The 8635-nt window shown below is 46.0% G+C and overlaps 1 protein-coding gene across 1 annotated transcript in view; it reads left to right on the forward strand.

The window, feature by feature from the left end:
• Window positions 1-8635, forward strand: part of LOC128928912 (uncharacterized) — a 75623-nt gene that overhangs the window by 39054 nt on the left and 27934 nt on the right. Inside the window, exon 5 of the mRNA XM_054240627.2 lies at window positions 7942-8132. The gene's annotated coding sequence lies outside the window, so the exon portion shown is untranslated. The remainder of the gene's footprint in view (window positions 1-7941; window positions 8133-8635) is intronic.

The following is an 8635-nucleotide window of genomic DNA, read 5'->3' on the forward strand; positions in this document are numbered from 1 at the left end:
TTATGTTAGATTTTATCAAATGCTTTTTCTGCCTCTATTGAGATAATATGGAGCTTTTGGGGTTTTTTAATTCTTTTAACACAGTTCATTACATTGACTGATTTTAATGTTTTAAACTACCTTGTATTCCTGAGATAAATCCTTTTCATGAGTGTCTGGTCTTAACATACTGGCACCTGTTGAGCAGTTTCGTGTCTATATTCCTAAGGGATATTGGCCTGTAGTTGTTTTTCTCTTGAAGTCTTTGTGTAGTTTGGTATCAGGATAATACTGGTGTCATCAAATGACTTGAGAAATCTTCCCTCCTCTTATTTTTTAGAAGAGTTGGTGAAAGATTGGTGTTAATCTTCCTTACATGTTTTATAGAATTCACTAATGAAGTCCTCTGGCTCTAGGCTCTGGTCTCAACATGTTAAGCAATCTACCCATTTCAACCTCCCAAAGTGCTGGGATTACAGGCATGAGCCACTACTCCCAGCCCTATTTTTGACATTTTTGATAAGTTATCAGCATTTAATCATAATGTGACATTTGCATGTCACTTTGTACTTTATAAAACTCATTTGCATCAGGACATTGGTTCTTATTCTAAGTTCATAGATGAAGAAACTTATTTGGTACATGATCACAATCAGATAGCTGATTAGCAGTGGGACTGTGCCTTCATTGCAGAGCATGTGTCAAGCCTGGCTCTATTTATCACGTGCTGCTCAATATATGGCACGGCTCTGATGAGTCTGACTCAGGCAGATGAAATAGGATTAATATAGAGATGAATCAAAGCATTTGGTTCTAAACTATTCTTCACAAACTCTAATATCTGTATTTTCTGAGAAATAGATAATTTAGTGCTTGTATAGTCAAGGCAGCTTTAAGAAAATAATGTGGAAGGGTAGGTAGACTTTAAACAGATGAAAATAAGAGGGGAAAAGGTATCAGGCAAAGGAACACCATGGGTCTGAAGAACATTTTTCTGAGTCTGGCAAGGAGGCTGAAACCAACAGATAGTGAGCACTGCTCATCCTACAACTTCTCGTTTCATTCTTTCCACAAAATTTGTAGATTCTTATTCCCACTTTATAAAAATGATGGGAAAAGTGAGACTTAGAGCTAAAATTGCCAGAGATCACACAACTGTTCAGTAATTGTTCCAGATGTCATTCTGACCTTGTAGCAAAACCACCTGTGTTTAAATCCAGCTCTTCAACCTGTTTCCTGAGTGACTATGGGCAGATGAATTAACTTTCTTGTTCTTAGTTTCATAATCTATAAAGTAGAGATAATAGTAGCATCTACTTCCTAAGGCTGTTGGGAAAATTAACAGAATTAATGAATTAAATACTTTAATATGTTGATATATTACTTTTGGAATAATCTTACAATAATCTAAAATTTTATTATTAGAATAGAAAATGGATATATATCAATAAATACATATATTATTTACATATACTATAAAATTTGAATTTCAAAATGTTAATTACATGTATCAGGAAAGTGCCTGGCACACAGAACGTTCTCTACGTCAGGAGCTGTGGTTCATATCTGTAATCCCAGCCCTTTGGGAGGTCAGAGCAGTAGGATCAAATGAGCCCAGGAGTTCAAGATCAGCCTGAGCAAAACACAGAGACCCCAGATATACAATTTTTTTTTTTTTAAAATGAGGCGGGCATGGTGGCACACACCTGTAGTTCCAGCTCCCTGGAAGGCTGAGGTTGCATAAGTCAGAAAGCGAGACCTGATCTAAAAAAAAAAAGGAAATAAGGGGAGGGGAGGGCATTCTCTCGACAACGCTATACCCCTTCCTATCACACATTACCTACCCAAGAGAGATTCACAATCCATGTAGTCTTCCCAATATGGTCCTTCTCTTAGATCCTAGAAATTATATTTACATTTTTCATTTTTTCAATGCTGACCCTATAGCAATGGCTTGAGGATGAATCACTTCTTACCTCCACAATTCTGTTAGTTTCCTCCATTGTCAAGTTGCTATCTTTTTTTTTTTCTAATAAATGGTTATCTCATTTTCTTACACTCATTTTGTATAGAATTTGACCTCAGTAGTTTTCTGTTATTAATTTTTATGTGAATTTGATTGGCCAACTTTGTTTTCATGAATGTTTACAAGAAAGAACTTCAGGTGGTTCTTTAAACTTCACAAAGGTCCTTCTTGTTGTCTTCAGGTAATGTTAAAAAATATATAAAGGCTTGCCTTCTGGGGCATTTTGGCTTTCTTCCTCCCACTCCACTTTTCCTGAGCCTTCATTTCTTTTCGATTCCATTCCCAGCACTTTCTCCTGGAGTCAGAGGCTGAACTGGAAGGGAGCCCGGATGGGTCAGTTTGAAGAGTTTATGAGGGGCTAGACTTCCCCAGTCCCCTAGGCCCTCACCATGGGCCCCTCGCACTCTCCTATTATTAGCGATGGTCTGAACGTTCCCAGTGTCAGCTGTTGGCTTCGTATCTCTCCTTTCCATGTTCTCTGTTGAATATCTATTCAGGTGTTTTCTCTTTTCAAGTTTTGATGGCTTCTTGCTCCTTTCTGACAGAGCACACAGGACTCAAGCTTTGTAGCAGTTGGTGGTTTATTCTACCTGTTTGTGTTTTGAGGGTCACGGGGAGATCCTGTCACTTGGTTTTGTTACAACTGTTCCTCGTGATCGTGAATTTTTGGTTTTGCTAGCTAGGCACTCTCTGTTTTTTTTGTTTCGAGACAGAGTCTTGCTCTGTTGCCCAGGCTGGAGTGCGGTGGTGTGATCTTGGCTCACTGTAACCTCTGCCTCCCAGGTTCCAGTGATTCTCCTGCCTCAGCTTCCTGAGTAACTGGGATTACAGGCATGCATCATCCCGCCCAGCTAATTTCTGTATTTTTAGTAGAGATGAGGTTTCACCATGTTGGCCAGACTGGTCTTGAACTCCTGACCTCAGTCAATCTGCCCACTCTCTGTTTTTATGTGGTGATTTAGGAAGACAAAATCTATCCTGCCACTGCTACTGTCATTTATCCAGAATCCTCCGTGTTACACATTCCAGATGCGCCAGATTTTGTGCGAAGTTCCCAAGAAAGGGAACAGTCCAGTAAAGAAGCCAGAGAAGCTGACCACAATTAGGGTGCACTAAGCTCTGTGCACAGGTACTATGTGTGCAGGAAGAGGGTTGCCGGGTTTTGTGAGATAATGAGGAAGAGAACAGGAAAAGCTTTCTGGAAGAGGTAATACTAGAGCTGAGCTTTGAAGGAGCGTTTTAAGTTAGCGAGGATGACAGAGCCAGGAAGTCTCTTCTAAGCCCAGGAAATCACATGGGCCAAGGACTGGAAGCTTGAGATAATAGAACATAGTTGGATACCATATGTTGAACTCTAGATATACAGGGACCCAAGAGCAGGGTTCTTAGGAGAAATGATAAGATATGAGCCTAGAAAGAGGAGTGGTGCAAGTCATGGAAGTTGAGGTCGTAAGGTGTGGAAATGCACGTAGCATCAGTTACAAACAAGAGACCCTGTCTTACGGTGTGCCCTGCTCTGCCTTGTTGCTCAAAGAACTCATTCCAACTGCAATCCCCACATCTTCCAGTCTAAATAAACCCCTGTGGTTCATACTCATCTTCAACTATCCAACTAATTTGGCTATTGGTTCATTTGTTAGATTTTTGCCCCAACTCTCTTCTGTACAGTCTCTGTCCCCAGCCTCTTTCTGACTACTTGTTACACTTTGGGCAGTTCTGCTGACTTCCCACTGTTCCATCCCAGCTCCATCAGTCCTGACTCTAAGACAATTTCCCACCTGGATTTTGGAATAATTACACGCCTCATTAAGGTATTCCTTTGTTTAAAGATCAACTACTATTAAGCATTTAAAACATACCAAAAAGATGAATATCAAATTTTCTGTCTTACTTTGTAATCTTCCCTAACTTAGCTATTGAGACAAGTGTTAGGGTGCAGTTAGTTTATTCGGGAAGTAATCCTGGAAAGCACAGGAGGAGGACAGGGGGCGGGGAAGCATGAGAGGGAAGGGACAGAAGCCAGAGGAGGATGCATTAGTGAGAGGGAAGGGACAGAAGCCAGAGGAGGATGCATTAGTGAGAGGGAAGGGACAGAAGCCAGAGGAGGATGCATTAGTGAGAGGGAAGGGACAGAAGCCAGAGGAGGATGCATTAGTGAGAGGGAAGGGACAGAAGCCAGCAGAGGAGGATGCATTAGTGAGAGGGAAGGGACAGAAGCCAGAGGAGGATGCATTAGTGAGAGGGAAGGGACAGAAGCCAGAGGAGGATGCATTAGTGAGAGGGAAGGGACAGAAGCCAGCGAAAGGTGCATTAGTGAGAGGGAAGGGACAGAAGCCAGCGAAAGGTGCATTAGTGAGAGGGAAGGGATAGAAGCCAGCGAAAGGTGCATTAGTGAGAGGGAAGGGACAGAAGCCAGAGGAGGATGCATTAGTGAGAGGGGAGGGACAGAAGCCAGCAGAGGATGCATTAGTGAGAGGGAAGGGACAGAAGCCAGCAGAGGGTGCATTAGTGAGAGGGAAGGGACAGAAGCCAGAGGAGGATGCATTAGTGAGAGGGAAGGGACAGAAGCCAGAGGAGGATGCATTAGTGAGAGGGAAGGGACAGAAGCCAGAGGAGGATGCATTAGTGAGAGGGAAGGGACAGAAGCCAGAGGAGGATGCATTAGTGAGAGGGAAAGGACAGAAGCCAGAGGAGGATGCATTAGTGAGAGGGAAGGAACAGAAGCCAGCGAAGGGTGCATTAGTGAGAGGGAAGGGACAGAAGCCAGAGGAGGGTGCATTAGTGAGAGGGAAGGGACAGAAGCCAGAGGAGGATGCATTAGTGAGAGGGAAGGGACAGAAGCCAGAGGAGGATGCATTAGTGAGAGGGAAGGGACAGAAGCCAGAGGAGGATGCATTAGTGAGAGGGAAGGGACAGAAGCCAGAGGAGGATGCATTAGTGAGAGGGAAGGGACAGAAGCCAGAGGAGGGTGCATTAGTGAGAGGGAAGGGACAGAAACCAGCAGAGGAGGATGCATTAGTGAGAGGGAAGGGACAGAAGCCAGAAGAGGATGCATTAGTGAGAGGGAAGGGACAGAAGCCAGAGGAGGGTGCATTAGTGAGAGGGAAGGGACAGAAGCCAGAGGAGGATGCATTAGTGAGAGGGAAGGGACAGAAGCCAGAGGAGGATGCATTAGTGAGAGGGAAGGGACAGAAGCCAGAGGAGGATGCATTAGTGAGAGGGAAGGGACAGAAGCCAGAGGAGGATGCATTAGTGAGAGGGAAGGGACAGAAGCCAGCAGAGGAGGATGCATTAGTGAGAGGGAAGGGACAGAAGCCAGAGGAGGATGCATTAGTGAGAGGGAAGGGACAGAAGCCAGAGGAGGATGCATTAGTGAGAGGGAAGGGACAGAAGCCAGCGAAAGGTGCATTAGTGAGAGGGAAGGGACAGAAGCCAGCGAAAGGTGCATTAGTGAGAGGGAAGGGATAGAAGCCAGCGAAAGGTGCATTAGTGAGAGGGAAGGGACAGAAGCCAGAGGAGGATGCATTAGTGAGAGGGGAGGGACAGAAGCCAGCAGAGGATGCATTAGTGAGAGGGAAGGGACAGAAGCCAGCAGAGGGTGCATTAGTGAGAGGGAAGGGACAGAAGCCAGAGGAGGATGCATTAGTGAGAGGGAAGGGACAGAAGCCAGAGGAGGATGCATTAGTGAGAGGGAAGGGACAGAAGCCAGAGGAGGATGCATTAGTGAGAGGGAAGGGACAGAAGCCAGAGGAGGATGCATTAGTGAGAGGGAAAGGACAGAAGCCAGAGGAGGATGCATTAGTGAGAGGGAAGGAACAGAAGCCAGCGAAGGGTGCATTAGTGAGAGGGAAGGGACAGAAGCCAGAGGAGGGTGCATTAGTGAGAGGGAAGGGACAGAAGCCAGAGGAGGATGCATTAGTGAGAGGGAAGGGACAGAAGCCAGAGGAGGATGCATTAGTGAGAGGGAAGGGACAGAAGCCAGAGGAGGATGCATTAGTGAGAGGGAAGGGACAGAAGCCAGAGGAGGATGCATTAGTGAGAGGGAAGGGACAGAAGCCAGAGGAGGGTGCATTAGTGAGAGGGAAGGGACAGAAACCAGCAGAGGAGGATGCATTAGTGAGAGGGAAGGGACAGAAGCCAGAAGAGGATGCATTAGTGAGAGGGAAGGGACAGAAGCCAGAGGAGGGTGCATTAGTGAGAGGGAAGGGACAGAAGCCAGAGGAGGATGCATTAGTGAGAGGGAAGGGACAGAAGCCAGAGGAGGATGCATTAGTGAGAGGGAAGGGACAGAAGCCAGAGGAGGATGCATTAGTGAGAGGGAAGGGACAGAAGCCAGCAGAGGAGGATGCATTAGTGAGAGGGAAGGGACAGAAGCCAGAGGAGGATGCATTAGTGAGAGGGAAGGGACAGAAGCCAGCGAAAGGTGCATTAGTGAGAGGGAAGGGACCGAAGCCAGAGGAGGATGCATTAGTGAGAGGGAAGGGACAGAAGCCAGCAGAGGTTGCATTAGTGAGAGGGAAGGGACAGAAGCCAGAGGAGGATGCATTAGTGAGAGGGAAGGGACAGAAGCCAGCGAAAGGTGCATTAGTGAGAGGGAAGGGACAGAAGCCAGCAGAGGAGGATGCATTAGTGAGAGGGAAGGGACAGAAGCCAGAGGAGGATGCATTAGTGAGAGGGAAGGGACCGAAGCCAGAGGAGGATGCATTAGTGAGAGGGAAGGGACAGAAGCCAGAGGAGGATGCATTAGTGAGAGGGAAGGGACAGAAGCCAGCGGAGGATGCATTAATGAGTGAGTCACTGTGGACAACTTGGGCTCAGTTCCTCTGGTTATCCTCTAAGAAATCATGCCTCAAAAATAGTCTTAACAAGGGCCAAGAAGCTGTGGTATTTTCCCACAGATTTCTCTTTGTCACTGATTGAGATTTGTCCTGGAAGCAATACATTCTTGGAACTTCTGAGCTGTCCTGTAGCTGTGCAGAGCAAGTTCCCACGGCACTGGAGAACCCTCAGGCAGCAAAGCAGGTGGATCCACATCTGAGCTAAGAAGGTGTCCGTGTGCTCTATAACTATCACCTGAAGTTGCAGAAAAGCTCAGGAGTCAGCAAGGGGATGTAGGGCAGGATATCACACTGTTTGCTAAATAGTTCTTGCTTTCAAGAGGCGTTCTTCTAGAAGGCAGAGACAGACATGTGAACAAGTACAGTGTTGTCGTGTTGTGAGGGCTATGGTGGGAGAACATACACAGTATGTTTGGGAAGAGGTACAATGGAGGAAGTGGTGTATTCCACCAGGAAAGGAGTGGGAAAGGTTCCCAAGAAAAGTCACCCATAGACCCCACTCTGTCCTACTTGGCCTAATCTCTCCACTGACACACAAACGGATTTGACCAGTTGAGGTGAATGCACAGGGAGGATGACAATCGAACACTTCTGTGATCCAGTCTGCACTTTGGTGAGTCGGTCTTCCAAGAGCGTGGAGGATAGGCTGGAGCAGAACAAGACCAGAGGATTCATTAGGAAACTTTATAGAAGGCCATGGAAGACAGTTTGAAAGCCTGGATTCTGTTTGTGGCACTGGGGCTGGAGAGGAGGGAACACATTCTAGAAGAATAAAGGCAACGGGATTGAGAGAACATGTTAATAGGCCGCATACAAGGGCTGCAGGAGAGAGAGGAGTTTGAAGATGTTTCTGGATGAAGTGACTGGGTTATGGTGATGCCATTTAGGGAGACGGGGATACAGGAGGAAGAAAGGCTTTACAGGAAGGAAGACAAACTTGTATATGAATAAGCTGAGCTGCTCCTGGGACCTTAATACAGGGACTGTTACCACAGCCTGACCGAAATTAGAGAAGGTGGAGGACAATGGAATTCATAGGAATGAGGGTTGAAGAAATAGTAAGCACTCAGAAAAGCTGGTCTCTTTCTTTTGTCCCAGAGATGCAGGTAGGAAAGAAGACATAAAAGAAGGAGCCACTGAAAATAGAGCCACAAAAGAAGGAGCCACTGAAAATAGAGCCACAAAAGAAGGAGCCACTGAAAATAGAGCCACAAAAGAAATTAGCTTCTCACAAGAGAGACAGTAAGACAACTTGCCGTTGGGCCCAAAAGGAGAAGCAGATGGAGAAGGTGAGGGTAGAAGGGTCCTGCTATGAATCACAGACTTTCCCCAGGATTCTAAAGAGAAACTTATGGGAAGCTGTGTAGGCGTATTTGCGAAGCCCATCCCCAGTTGATGGGAAGACAAAAAGATAGATGGAGGGCATTTCCAACTCACTGTAAATAAGCAACACTTTCCATCTGTACCATAGGCTAAATGATCTCATTTTATTATTATTTATTTTGAGACAGGATTTCACTTTATGGCTGATACTGGAGTGCAGTGTCTCAATCATGCTCACTTCAGCCTCAACTTCCCAGGCTCCAGCAATCCTCCCACCTCAGCGTCCCAAGTAGCTGGAACCATAGGCGCCTGCCAACATGCCTGGCTAATTTTTGTATTTTTGGCAGAGAACGGGGTTTCACCATGGTGCCCAGGTTGGTCTGGAACTCATGAGCTCAAGCTTATTCTGCCTTGGCCTCCCAAAGTGCTAGGATTACACACGTGAGCCACCACGCCCAGTCCTAACTTC

This window comes from Callithrix jacchus, chromosome 8 (assembly GCF_049354715.1).
Source record: "Callithrix jacchus isolate 240 chromosome 8, calJac240_pri, whole genome shotgun sequence".
Taxonomy (NCBI): domain Eukaryota; kingdom Metazoa; phylum Chordata; class Mammalia; order Primates; family Cebidae; genus Callithrix; species Callithrix jacchus.